The sequence below is a fragment of the Salmo trutta genome, chromosome 23 (assembly GCF_901001165.1).
Source record: "Salmo trutta chromosome 23, fSalTru1.1, whole genome shotgun sequence".
Taxonomy (NCBI): domain Eukaryota; kingdom Metazoa; phylum Chordata; class Actinopteri; order Salmoniformes; family Salmonidae; genus Salmo; species Salmo trutta.
The window spans coordinates 28,786,738-28,801,525 of record NC_042979.1 but is presented as its reverse complement, the minus strand read 5'-3'; the positions used below and the strand labels follow the sequence as shown (position 1 = coordinate 28,801,525).

Below are 14,788 nucleotides of genomic sequence, written 5' to 3'. Positions count from 1 at the left end.
GATACAGAGTATGTAGGACAGATATAGGAGATGTTTTTTATTTCATTTATTTGACCTTTATTTAACCAGGTAGGCCAGTTGAGAACAAGTTCTCATTTACAACTGCAACCTGGCTCAGATAAAGCAAAGCAGTGCGACACAAACAACAACACAGAGTTACACATGGAATAAACAAACGTACAGTCAATAACACAATAGAAAAGTCTATATACAGTGTGTGCAAATGAAGTGAGATTAGGGAGGTAAGGCAATAAATAGGCCGTAGTGGCGAAATAATTACAATTTAGCAAATAAACACTGGAGTGATAGATGTGCAGAAGATGAATGTCCAAGTAGAGATACTGGAGTGCAAAGGAGCAACAACAAAAAAGATTCATAAAATAAATAAGAATATGGGGATGAGGTAGTTGGATGGACTATTTACCGATGGGCTGTGTACAGGTGCAATGATCTGTAAGCTGCTCTGATAGCTGATGCTTAAAGTTAGTGAGGGAGATATGAGTCTCCAGCTTCAGTGATTTTTGCAATTCGTTCCAGTCATTGGCAGCAGAGAACTGTAAGGAAAGGTGGCCAAAGGAGGAATTGGCTTTGGGGATGACCAGTGAAATATACCTGCTGGAGCGCGTGCTACGGGTGGGTGCTGCTATGGTGACCAGTGAGCTGAGATAAGGCGGGGCTTTACCTAGCAAAGACTTATAGATGACCTGGACGAATATGTAGCGAGGGCTAGCCAACGAGGGTATACAGGTCGCAGTGGTGGGTAGTATATGGGGCTTTGGTGACGAAACAGATGGCACTGTGATAGACTGCATCCAATTTGTTGAGTAGAGTGTTGGAGGCTATTTTGTAAATTACATCCCCGAAGTCAAGGGTCAGTAGGATAGTCAGTTTTACGAGGGTATGTTTGGCAGCATGAGTGAAGGATGCTTTGTTGCGAAATAGGAAGCCGATTCTAGATTTAATTTTGTAGGACAGATATAGGGCATATAGAACAGATATAGGGCATGTAGGGCAGATGTAGGGATGTAGGGCAGATATACGGCATGTAGGGCAGATATAGGGCATGTAGGGCAGATAATACAGGGCTGAGATAAACGTGTTTCCCATGCCAATAAAACCATTTGAATTTAATTTAATTGAGAGCAAGAGAGAGAGAGAGAGAGAGAGAGAGAGAGAGAGAGAGACACACACACACACACACACACACACACACATTAAATGGTAACAGGAGGATAACGTCACTAGCTCCCAAATGTAGGCATGCTGGTCTGGAGAAAAAGGCTCGCAGCTCTGTTATCCGTGGTCACAGAGAGCGTGGGGGAGGAAGACACTTGGACCAAGGAGTCGTGTGGGTAGAAGAAACACACGGCGTTATCCAAAAAGAGAACTTCTAACCCAAAGACAGCGGTTTTCAAAAAATATTTAGGCTAGCTGGATTTTTTTATTGGAAAGAGAGCATATTGATCGCCGGACGTTTTGCACAACTTGGAAAACCTATTCGTAAGTATGGGGAAGGATTTATTCTGCAATTCAATACGCTTTTCGTCTATTCTTCCCGTTATTCATTTACACAGATTTCCTATTCACTTTGTTTCCCCCTTTTCACATTTTCAACAACGCTCAGCCTACTTTTGAACTATGTTAATTTCATTGTAAATGTTGGCCTAATTACTTTCATTTGTCTGAGAGCTGCTGGTTCGGCGCTTTTCCCAGTCGCTGAAGGGGAAACTCGTGGCAGGAAAGCCGACCAGAATGACGAATAGTTTGCCAGGCAACGTTGCACATTCGAACATACTTTTCCATTCTTTTTTTTCTGACACGAATACAATCAGCTGTTGCTGTTATCACGTTATTAATGTTAGTAATAGGCCTATGTATAATAGTTATTTTAGCAGAGCTCCTGTCAAATGAACTGTCAAATTAATTATTGACACATCAGTAATAGGACACAAAGGAAAGTCAATTGCCTTCACAATGAATGACATTTCATGAAAAAAACACATTAGCCTATTTATATACAACAAACAGTCAACTCATAATGTAAACAAAGCAGATGTGGTTGTGACTGAGGCAGATGTAGCTGTTTTTCTAACTGACCTAGTGAATGGACAGTTTGGCGGTTCTCGAAATGGTCCAGAGGCAACTCCCTGAACTGTGATTTGGAATATCTAAACCTGCATTTAGACTGTTGACTGGTCAAACTGAATGACTAGCTCATAACAAACTGAGGAAGTGTAAAGAACTTTCCTAGAGGGGCTCATGAGATTGAAGGTTCTGACCTTACTCCCCCTTCCCCCACTTCAAACCAACAACCTGAAAACAGATTCCACCTGTGTGCTGTGTGTGTGCTCCTACACACTTGTGTAAACCTTAGTGTGCTAGAGCCCTGGGGGGGTAAGACATATTAGATTACCAACTAAGGTGAAGCTTTTGGACCCCTGTATTGTCAACCTTATAATAGTCAGGATATAGAGATTGTGTCCCATAAAAAAACATCCCATATATTAGATCTCATTTATAGGCCAGCCTGACCCCCTCCCCTTTCCTTTGTTAGCCAGCCCATAACTCTGCAGGGGGAGTTGGCAGCCAATACAATTGTCTAAAGAATCCAAACTGAAATGCCGCAGTGAAATACTGATTTGTATGAATAATGGATGTGGCAATGTGTTGAATGAGAATGCTTGTTCTTGTCCCAAGGCTCAAGCCGTTGAAGGAGTGTGTACTGTATAGCAACGGTCAGTAGGTAATCAATATCCATTCACCTAAGAGAACAGTTCTAGACCCGGTGTTAACTTTCAATTCGCTGTGTTGCACTTTATTTTTATCACGACTTCTGCCGAAGTTGATGCCTCTCCTTGTTTGGGTGGTGCTCGGCGGTCGACGTCACCGTTCTTCTAGCCATCATTGAGCCATTTTTCATTTTCCATTGGTTTTGTCTTGTCTTCCTACACACCTGGTTCCAATCCCATTCATTACAAGTTGTGTATTTAACCCTCTGTTTCCCCTCATGTCCTTGTCAGTGATTGTTTGTTGTTATGCTCGTGATATTCGATTGGTGCGCAACGGGTTCTTGGTACCCACGTTTATTTTATTATGTACTTTGGTTTTGGAGGTTTTGTTTTACGTTATTAAACTACTCCATTTATACCAACTTTGATTCTCCTGCGCCTGACTTCCCTGCCACCTACTCACACGGCATGACAATTTTTCTTCTCTTTCTTTCCCGTCACTGTACTTGCATGAATACACAAAACACATTTAGAAAGACAGGACCTTTAAAGTGAGTTGCTAAATATGCTACCATTCATTGTCACGTTATAGCCAACCGTGGATGCGTGGCAGTCGCTGGCTGCAGCACAGTCACTGTGTAGTCTCGATCTCAAGTTGACACTTTCCTTCCTGGTACGTTTGTTTGACGCAATTTCTTTATCACCATCTTTAACGGGCACCCAATTGTGGTTTAGAAGTTTAATGGCATCATTGAATGGGTGACTTTACAGTATCTAAGAATAAAAATGACAGCCGTTGGCAGGCAGGCTGGTTGTTGGACCACTGGCAGTGGCTAGAGCTGGAGGGCCGAGGCACGTGTTGTCCCTCAGGGTTCCGTGTTTGGACCAATAAAAAACCCCAGAATAAAACAGGCTTCAATCATTACAGGCCTGCTGGAGAAGGCTGGAGAATGTTCCTCTGGTCTGCTCTGTTCAGCTCTGACCTCAGGAAAAGGGGAAAATACAAGCGACCTACTGCTGGCTGCCTTGGCAGGCTAGGAGTGCAGGCTAGGAGTGCAGGCTAGGAGTGCAGGCTAGGAGTGCAGGCTAGGAGTGCAGGCTAGGAGTGCAGGCTAGGAGTGCAGACTAGGAGTGCAGGCTAGGAGTGCAGGCTAGGAGTGCAGGCTAGGAGTGCAGGCTAGGAGTGCAGGCTAGTAGTGCAGGCTAGGAGTGCAGGCTAGGAGTGCAGGCTAGGAGTGCAGGCTAGGAGTGCAGGCTAGGAGTGCAGGCTAGGAGTGCAGGCTAGGAGTGCAGGCTAGGAGTGCAGAAAAGTTATTTAATGTTGTTTTTTTGTTCTTCTTCCTTTGCCTAAACAGAATGGTGAATTATCAAAGAGTGGAAAAAATCTTACCAGCCTCTGCTCTTTTTTTCCCGGCCTGCTTGGTGCTGTGTGGGTGCAGTTAGCGATTCTTTTAACGTCACATAAAACCTCTTCGTCTTTGACTGGCAACCAGTTCATACAGACCACATAGTCTGCTCCATACAGACCACATAGTCTGCTCTCCAAACTTCAGCTTTTCTGCTCTTTGATGATATCGTCTGTGTGTGTGTCATTAGCCCAGGCCCCTGACCTCACTTTATAGTTTTCGTCAATATGTTCCCCTTTGGCATGGCGACGCTTAAAGCAACTTTTAATTGGAGGGTTTGGTGCAGTGGTACACATACACACCTTCTCAAAGCCCACAGTGGTCCGGCCTTTTCCAAATATAAACATTTGCTATGATGAGTATGTTAACATCAATATTTGGAGTGGGCTCTTAGCCGAAATCTGATCCCGTCTCTATCAGTGTGTGCGTGAAACCAGAGGCCGGACCACAGGCTTGGAGTGACAGGTCTGTAAAATTGGCTTATTAAATGGAGTCTGTGGGGTCAGGGGTCAGACAGTAGTGTGGAGGCAAGGTCCAACATATGGTGTACTGTTTGGCACCACAGGACCTCACTACCCACTACTAGAGGAGATAGTCCTGATAACAAGGCTGTTTGGTTTGTATCAGATTGCCTGAAGGGGAATTAAAAAGGAGTCAGTAATACTCCATACTCCATTTTTTTTACTCCTATTTTACCACACCAGGGTTTGAAGTTTAAAGCTGGTATTCTATAAGAGATGCCGTTACTCAAGCTGTAGAGAAGTTCTGGTTTTCAGTACCGGTCAGCCCCTTCAACCACTGTTTGCATTATACTGCTTCAAACTAAAGTGTTCCAGATGCAGGAGGGGACAGTAACAAACATGATCATTTTCACTTTCACTGACTCACTGCTACATCTGTTTTTGACATCATCATTGTCCTGTCCCCCCCCTATATTCTTTGATTTTGTGTGTGAGTTGGTCGGCTAGAAGTCTTTCAACAACAAACCCCAGGAAGTGCTCTAATCAATCCAACACGTGAAATTAATCATTTTCAGCGTGTCTTGTTTCCCGAAGATCCGTTAATTGGCAATACAACCGCCATACTGCCTCTGAGGAGGGCTGCGTTGGAACACAGGCAGGCAGACCTACTGACGGACTCTAACTGGGTCACATTACGTTAGGAGGTTTTCCGTCCCAGCCTCCCAAAAGGAGCAGTTGTGATTGAATTAAAAGCGTCTGTCTATCCGATGGCTTTATAGACCCACAGAGAGTTGGGAGGGTTGGGAGATGAGGTGGCCTACCTCATACAGGTGTCTCTGGAAAAGTCTCTCTCACTGTTATTCAGCAGCAGAGCAGAGTGGAAAAGGAGAGCAGTAGAATGGGAAGACTATTGTCCTCTCTTCTTATTTGTGTGTGTATGTGCATGCGTATGTGTGTTTGTGTGTGTGTATGCGTGTGTACAGTGTAAATGTGTTAACAGTGGTTTTATGGCAGGCCAGTGCTATGTAAAAGGTCAAAGGAGTGGAAGCAGCTCAAGTGATGAAGTTTTCTATGATGGTCTAAAGAAGATGAAGAGTTTCTCTATAGATTTCACAACCATCCTGCTCAGAGCCATGTTCACTTGATCATAGTAATGAAAATAACTGTATAGAAGAGTGAATACCACATTCTTTCTCTCAGTCACAGCCTCTCTCTCTCAATTCAATTCCGTTCAAAGGGATTTATTGACATGGGAAACATATGTTTACATTGCCAAAACAAGTGAACTAGATAATAAACAAAAGTGAAATAAACAATAAAAATTAACAGTAGACATTACACTCACAGAAGTTCCAAAAGAATAGAGACATTTCAAATGTCATATTATGTCTATATGCAGTGTTGTAACGATGTGCAAATAGTTAAAGTACAAAAGGGAAAATAAATAAACATAAATATGGGTTGAATTTACAATGGTGTTTGTTTTTCACAGGTTGCCCTTTTATTGGGGCAGCAAGTCACAAATCTTGCTGCTGGGATGGCACACAGGTATTTCCCTTCTCTCTCTCTCTCTCTCTCTCTCTCTCTCTCTCTCTCTCTCTCTCTCTCTCTCTCTACTCTAGGGCAGTCATGCACACTGATAAGATTAGGCAGCGTCTGCATTAATCACTCGCTTCTCCTCTCTCTCTCCCTGAGTGTACTTTACTTTTCACTCTTTTGTCTGACACATTTTTCCTCCTCTCCCGCTGTCCTTTGGGTTCCGTGGCTCCCAGAGATGAGGCTCTGCTGGGGGTAAAACACTCCCGACCCCTTCCTGGCTCCTACTGGCCCCCAGCCTGGTGCCGTTACTGGGAAACCAGCAGGGTGGTGCTCACACAATAGACAGACAGCAGCCTTTCTCAGCTGACCTATCATAGAATTTAGTTTCAGATTAGTTGTTTGTATTTCCACTTGGTGTGGCAAAAACTGTGCGGATCTGTTATTTCTGCATGTAACATGCTCAGTGTATACAACTGGGAGTCTCATGATCCACTTAAACTGGTTTCCTTATTGCCAATATGACTGTGACACTTAATAACAATGGACATTCTTTCCTTTATGGATTCTGAGTTCCTTGTAGAATGATCCTTTCAGCCATCCTTAGATTGCCGTGGTAGCAGATGTTCTGTCTGGGGTTTATGGGTATTGATTGGCTGGAACTCAAGTGTGCCGGGCCTCAGCCTCACAGCTGTATGCTAATGAGGAGAGAGATTACAGCCAATCAGCGACACCTGGCCCTCTGTGCCTGGCGGTAAGGAGATTATCATATAGTGTGTGTGTCTGATTATGAAAAATATGCTTTGTGTTGGGTTTTATACTGGTGTTGAAGATGACAGGCTATATGATTGTAGTTGTTAGTCAGACTTTGGGATATGAATGCTTTGTGTTGTCGTCCGTTACTGGTTTATATCTGAAAGATAGAACTGCTTCACTGTTGACACAGAAATCAACTCCACCCTCCTGTAGAAGTCAAGAAGTCTAATCAAGCTCTGACAACTCTTTTCTAGCTTACCGTTAGTTTACGTGCAGGGCCTCGGTGAAAAACCTCCTGCAGGGCCCAGGCCATATCACTCACAATGACTGAACTGTCCCCATCTTTTTAGGACCTGGCCTTCTCCGTCTCCATGACTACCCTACCATAGTTTATCACCTGCAGCTAGGGCCTAGTGCCGACGTCATAGCGCTACAGTCACAAACCAACTGCCATAACGGTCTCTCTCTCTCCCTCCCCCTCCCCTCTTGGCCCACTACCTTCTGCTAAAGACAGGCTGTCTACTTCCAGTCTAGTGTTAGATGACTCATTCAAAGTGAATAGTATTTCAGTGTGAGAGCTGTATGAGTGATGTCCAACTGTAAACCAGGGTCTACTAGTTATGCTCCTTTCACATTGACGAGAGTTAAGGAGATTCTCCAGACACATCACTGTCATCATAGGCGGCGCATCCAATAGCTAAGCTTCCCCTAAAGTAAATTCAATTGAACTTGCTAAAATTATAATTACTCCTGTCTATAAAAATGTTTATACAATCCATAAAATCACTACACCAGAGAGCATGATTTATCCACAGAGGATCATTAGCTTATTTGAATAAATAGCTGTGGATTGTTTTAAAGGCCAGCACATAACCTACAATCGGGAAGTGCACAATTCGGGAAGCATGCAGTTGGGAAACGCTGTCATAAGCGTCGTAATGATCGGACCAAACTGCAGCGGGGATGTGAATCATCTTCTTGATTTATTAAAGAAATGAACACTGAACAAACGCATGACCAAAAACAGTCCTGTAAGGTACATAGACTATACATGGAACAACCACCCATAAACACGAGAAAATAAACCCACTTAAATATGGCCTCCAATTAGAAGCAACGACAACCAGCTGCTTCTAATTGGAGGTCGTTCCCAAAACTAACCTAGAAATAGAAAAACTAGAAAACCCACATAGAAATAGAAAACATAGAACATAAACCAAAAACCCCGAAACACACAAAACAAACACCCCCTGCCACGCCCTGACCAAACTACAATAACAAATAACCCCTTTCACTGGTCAGGACGTGACAAATGCACAAATAGCTGATTGTTGATTTGTGACTGTCAGTATAAAGCGTCTAAAACAGGCAACTCTAACCTGTCTTTAGTTAGGCTATGAAAATGTGCAACTCCCAATAGGCTATTGTGCGAACAGTTACACAGATGGTTCCAGTCAAGATAAGGTTGTTTTTATTGATCTCAGTTTCTCAGTGTCAACAGATTAGCTTAATCTGTCATTTTTGTGATATTGAAGATTCTGCTTTTGGCTTCAGTCATGGGGAGTAAAGTGGGTTGAATTGCATGAAATGTCTTTATAAAAGGGCACATTTTTCTCAGCCTTTTCTAGCTGGGGCTGAGCTCTGGATGTGTGCAAAGAAAAGAGAAGAAAAGCACAACGGTCTTTTTTACGAACAGTGAGTCAGTAATATTATTAGCATAACTTATGACTATCCAATCTACTCATCATATTAGGAATAGTAGACTATCTTACATAAGTCTGAAAATGTGATGATAGATGCATGGAATGCTTAATCATAAAGGTGATTATCTTTGTGATTTTTGTTGTTGTTGTTGCTTTCCCTAATTTGAAACTCACACGCTGCCTATGACTGTAACTTGCAAATGTCTCACGTCTCGTCCAACAGCTGCCCACCTCCTAGCAGGGCAGTTTATTGTAAACTGAATTGTCTCGTTCAGCTCAGCACTCCTACTGTATGAATTGTAATAGCAGAGCAATGTTTTTCAAACAGCTGAAATGTATAGACATTTTCCTAATATTTGAGACTTGTTTTATTGTTTTTATATGAAATTGCTGTTGGTGACTAGCGCTATGACGTCGGCACTAGGCCCTAGCTGCAGGTGATAAACTATGGTAGGGTAGTCATGGAGACGGAGAAAGCCAGGTCCTAAACAGAGGGGGACAGTTCAGTCATTGTGAGTGAGTGGCCTGGGCCCTGCAGGAGGATTTGTGTAGTTTCACATAGTAAATATATTTCTATTGATTTCCATTGATTATGTCTAATCAATCCAAATGGAAATTCTCATAATACAATAAAATAACCCTCCGAGAGCTAGTGTTTAGAAAGTGTTTTTGAATAAGGCCCACTGTTTCCACTCATATTGACTGGAAACGTAAAGCCCTGATCTCTGGTCTCTGTGTATAGGCCAGAGTAATGGTGTGTACCATGTCTCTCTCTGTGTATAGTTTAGGGTCACGGTGTGTACCAGGCTCTCTCTGTGTATAGGCCAGGGTAAAAGTGTGCATCAGGTCTCTCTGTGTGTAGGCCAGGGTAATGGTGTGTAGCAGGCCTCTCTGTGTATAGGCCAGGGTAATGGTGTGTACCAGGCCTCTCTGTGTATAGGCCAGGGTAATGGTGTGTACCAGGCTCTCTCTGTGTATAGGCCAGGGTAAAAGTGTGCATCAGGTCTCTCTGTGTGTAGGCCAGGGTAATGGTGTGTAGCAGGCCTCTCTGTGTATAGGCCAGGGTAATGGTGTGTACCAGGTCTCTCTGTGTATAGGCCAGGGTAATGGTGTGTACCAGGCTCTCTCTGTGTATAGGCCAGGGTAAAAGTGTGCATCAGGTCTCTCTGTGTGTAGGCCAGGGTAATGGTGTGTAGCAGGCCTCTCTGTGTATAGGCCAGAGTAATGGTGTGTACCAGGCTCTCTCTGTGTAATGTATAGGGTTATCTTAATGGTGTGTGCAGCTGTGAATGGATTTGTAGTTGAGAGAAAGAGTCTCCAGGGTTGGCTGCCGCTCCTGCTGCTGCAGGCGACTGGAGAGCACTCACACTGGACCGGACAGGGGCGAGATATAGCGTTATAATACCAGAGGACTAGAGACACACACACATACATACACACATACACACACATGCACTCACACATGACCATGTCTAATATGATTCAATAAAATTTGAAGCTTGTTTTTATTGTCTCTAATTCTTCATGTTAGACTGCCCAAGGACAAACTGGGAGATTTTAAGAGACAGACATTGCTGCACAGACAGAGACAGATGCAGTCTGATTGTTAGCAATGGCCATAAGTCTAGTTAAACCCACATAAACACCACTGTGTCCCAAGGCCCCCAGAACTCATATCCCTCTCAGTCTCATATGAATACAGGACTAATTTAATTTAGCTGGAATTTGCCAAAGCAGTTATCTCACCACCACACTGCCTCTCCTCTCCTAATCAGCAGATGTATCCTGTTTGATGAAATCTCAGGTGCTGTACGGGCAGCCGGACACTGACACACTTTCAGTAAGTAAACAAACACTGAAAGAACTGACAAGGTTTCAGCTTCACCTCCAGCTCACCTCCCTCCCTCCCTCCCTCTTCCATTGTCTTTAAACCTGGTCTACTTATGCCAGGGAAGCTTCTTGGGAGGCTACATTAGTTCAGTGGGCCGGCCTGTTGGCTGGCTCAAAGATACACTACATGACCAAAAGTATGTGGACACCTGTTCGTCAAACATTTCATTCCAAAATCAATCATGTGCGTTAATATGGAGTTAGTACCCCTTTTGCTGCTATAACAACCTCGAAGGCTTTCCACTAGATGTTGGAACATTGTTGCGGGGACTTGCTTCCATTCAGCCACAAGAGTATTAGTGAGGTTGGGCACTGATATTAGCCCTGGCTCACAGTCGGCGTTCCAGTTCATCTCAAAGGTGTCCGATGGGGTTGGGGTCTTGGCTCTGCAGGCCAGTCAATTTCTTTCACACGGATCTCAACAAACAATTTCTGTATCGACTTCGCTTTGTGCACGGGGGCATTGTCATGCTGAAACAGGAAAGGGCCTTCCGCAAACTGTTGCCACAAAGTTGGAAGCACAGAATCGTCTAGAATGTCATTGTATGCTGTAGCGTTAAGATTTCCCTTCACTGGAACTAAGGGGCCTAGCCCGAACCATGAAAAACAGCCCCAGACCATTATTCCTCCTCCACCAAACTTTACAGTTGGCACTATGTATTCGGGCAGGTAGTGTTCTCCGGCATCCGCCAAACCCAGATTTGTCCACCGAACTGCCACATGGTGAAGTGTGATTCATCACTCCAAAGAACGTGTTTCCTCTGCTCCGGAGTCCAATGGCGGCGAGCTTTACACCACTCCAGCCTACGCTTGGCATTGCGCGTGGTGATCTTAGGCTTGCATGTGGCTGCTCGGCCATGGAAACCCAACGAACAGTTCTTGTTGCAACCGAGGACAGACAATTTTTACGAGCCATGCGCTTAAGCACTCGGCGATCGTGTTCTGTGAGCTTGTGTGGCCTACCACTTTGCGGCTGAGCCATTGTTGCTCCTAGACATTTCCACTTCACAATAATAGAACTTACAGTTTACCAGGGCAGCTCTAGCAGGGAAGAAATTTGGCAAACTGACTTGTTGGAAAGGTGACATCCTATGACGGTACCACGTTGAAAGTCACTGAGCTCTTCAGTACGGGCCATTCCACTGCCAATGTTGGTCTATGGAGATTGCATGGCTGTGTGCTAGGTTTTATACACCTCTCAGCAACGGGTGTGGCTGAAATAGCCAAATCAACTCATTTGAAGAGATGTCCACATACTTTTGGTGATGTAGTGTATCTGCAACCTCAGACTGTGTGTGTGCATGCTGCTATCTGCAGCCATCGGAAGTGCTTACATATTGCCTCAGGTAAATGAGTGCTGCTGTTCCCTGTCTGGGTAAGGAGGACTATCTCTGTCTTGTTATCTCTCTCTCTGTTTGGTTCTCATCGCCTCTTTTACTAAGGGCTTTTACACAGGCTTCTTCACAATGCTTGCTGCTTGCATATGGTTACCTCTTCCTCAAGGAGACTAGTCTTGAGACGGGGTGTTTGTTTGTGTAGGGCTACCTTTAGAGACGGAAGACTCATGTGCTTGTATGCTGCAGTTATCCAGGCTGATTGCAGAAGATAAGGGATGTGTGTTTGCTGTCATTAGAGAAAGTGAGAGAAGATAGAGAGAGGGGGGATAGAGAAAGAATAGAGAGAAGCATGAGAAGGAGAGAGGAAGAATAAAGAGATAAAGAAAGAGAGAAAGTAGAGAGGGAAAGGAAGAAGGTAGAGGGGCTTAAAAATGCAGAGAGGTAGTGAAAGAGGGGTGGGACAGGGAGGGAGGGAGGGAGATGCTTTGTTTCACAATTATCCTGCACAGCCCAGGGGCGGCAGTGAAGGTCAGACATCTGTGATCCATCTCCCAGAGTTCCCAGTCTGGAACCCTAAACTCTGGTGCTCTCACCCTCCTCCCCCCACTCGCTCTCGTCTTTTCTCTCTCAGCCTCCACCCTCCACCTGCCCTCGCCTTTTCTCTCTCAGCCTCCTCCCTCCCCCACCCTCGCCTTTTCTCTCTCAGCCTCCTCCCTCCCCCACCCTCGCCTTTTCTCTCTCAGCCTCCTCCCTCCCCCACCCTCGCCTTTTCTCTCTCAGCCTCCTCCCTCCCCCACCCTCGCCTTTTCTCTCTGTCTCCTCTCTCCACCCGCCCTTGCCTTTTCTCTATCCCCCGTCCTCCCTCATCCTCCACCCGCAGTCACCTTTTTCTCTCTGCCTCTCGCTCACTCTCCCTTTCTGTCTCCTTCTCGTCTGGCCCTGTCTCTCTATCTCCCTCAGCCCTCCTTTTATCTCTCCCTCTTCCTCTCTTCCAGCCCTCTCCATCTCTGCTTTTTGCTTTCTGACATCATCCCTCTGTAGTCTCTAGGGGTTTGTAAAGAAAGGGGTTTAGTGGCAGGCAGTTAGCTGTCGCCCCTCTCTGTAAACACTGTGTGATCCTCTGCGCTGTAGACAGACATTACAGGCTCCATTATAGCCTTGTTATTGTAAAGTCATCAGATTCCTGGAGGAAAATGGCCTGTGTTACTGAAGGGGGAGGCTAGGAGTGGCTTCTATACTGCTGAGAAGTATTGAATACCTCAGTACAATAGAAACTGATCACAGTCAATACTCAGGGAGAACAGAAATAGGATTGGTCTGGACCAGGAAGGAAGAGAGGAAGGAGGACATGTTTCTGGTCCAAAAGTGGATGTCTTCTCCTGGCCCAGGTCCAGACCAGGAGTATTAACCTCCCATCCCTTGTTACCAGACTGTTATTAGCCGTGCGTGTGTGTGTGTGCGTGTGTGCGTGTCTGCGTATCTGCGTGTCGGCGTCTGCATCTGCGTCTGTGTCTGTGTGTGTGTCTGTGTGACCTACATATCTCCTCAGTCTCCATGCTAAGTCTGTCAGAGAGCACAGTAGTCTCTCTCTGACTCCCAGGCATCATAGATCCATCTTAAGTCTGTCTGAAAACAGACATCATGAAGTTATTATGAATCACCCCATTCCCACATTCACAGCACTCTTTAAATCAGCAGGCCAAATGTCTTCACCAGCGTGTGTGTGTGTGTGTGTGTGTGTGTGTGTGTGTGTGTGTGTGTGTGTGTGTGTGTGTGTGTGTGTGTGTGTGTGTGTGTGTGTGTGTGTGTGTGTGTGTGTGTGTCTTTGCGTACCTCTGCTGTTGTATTTTGCTCTGTTCTCCTGTCTTGGCTGCATGCAATCAGGAAACTCAGCTCATTCTCTCAGTTGGAACAATTAAGTCAACACAGCAGCACACTGACCAGAAGCCCCCAGTCACTGAGTTCATCATTATCTTCTCTTGTACTGGCCAGTAGAGTGGTGTGCTGCTGGAAGATGCTGTGTCTTTGTTACAGATGTGTTTCTGGTCAGGTATTTTACATCAGGCAGTACAGATGTAGGATCTTAATTTGATCACTCTTTTGTTGCTGAGAATTTTCCCACAAAACAGGAAATTCAAACTTGTAGTGTATTCAAGGTTTAAAAAGGCTTTTAAAGTTTGTAAATTCTGCTTTAAAATGTCTGACTTGATTTGCCATAACCAAAAATGTCTCAACCGGTATCCTTATCAGTCAGGAGAGGCCTTGATGTTAGGGAGTCAATCCACTACACTACTCATACACAGAGAGAACACTTCTTTCTATTCTAAGAAATTATGATATCCAACATCTTAAGAAAATATAATGATATAAAACATGTTAAGAAAATATAATGATATAAAACATCTTAAGGAAATATGACATAAAACATGTTAAGAAAATATAATGATATAAAACATCTTAAGGAAATATAATGACATAAAACATGTTAAGAAAATATAATGACATAAAACATCTTAAGAAAATATAATGATATAAAACATCTTAAGGAAATATAATGACATAAAACATGTTAAGAAAATATAATGACATAAAACATGTTAAGAAAATATAATGATATAAAACATCTTAAGGAAATATAATGACATAAAACATGTTAAGAAAATATAATGATATAAAACATGTTAAGAAAATATAATGATATAAAACATGTTAAGATATAAGGCAGTGTTATAGGACCGTGATTTTTTTAAACATACTAAAACATGCTCGAGTCAATTAGTCAGTTTCCAACAAACCCCTACAAAAAATGTCCATTAATGATAATCCACAAAATAATTCACATTTCCTGTTGTTGCAGGATTATTTTCCTGCTCTAGCAAGCTGGTTCCAAATTAACATCCTACATCTGTAGCTGGCCGAGCAGACAGACAGAGAGACAGGTCCTCATTGTTAGGTTGATGCTGTCCAGCC

The 14,788-nt window shown here is 44.0% G+C and overlaps 1 protein-coding gene across 2 annotated transcripts in view; it reads left to right on the top strand.

Annotated features, from left to right (window-relative positions):
* Window positions 1-1,259: 1,259 nt before the first annotated feature.
* lhfpl2a (LHFPL tetraspan subfamily member 2a) overlaps window positions 1,260-14,788 on the top strand; it is a 75,936-nt gene continuing 62,407 nt past the window's right edge. For both annotated transcript variants that reach the window (XM_029709751.1, XM_029709749.1), the window contains exon 1: window positions 1,260-1,500. The gene's annotated coding sequence lies outside the window, so the exon portion shown is untranslated. The remainder of the gene's footprint in view (window positions 1,501-14,788) is intronic.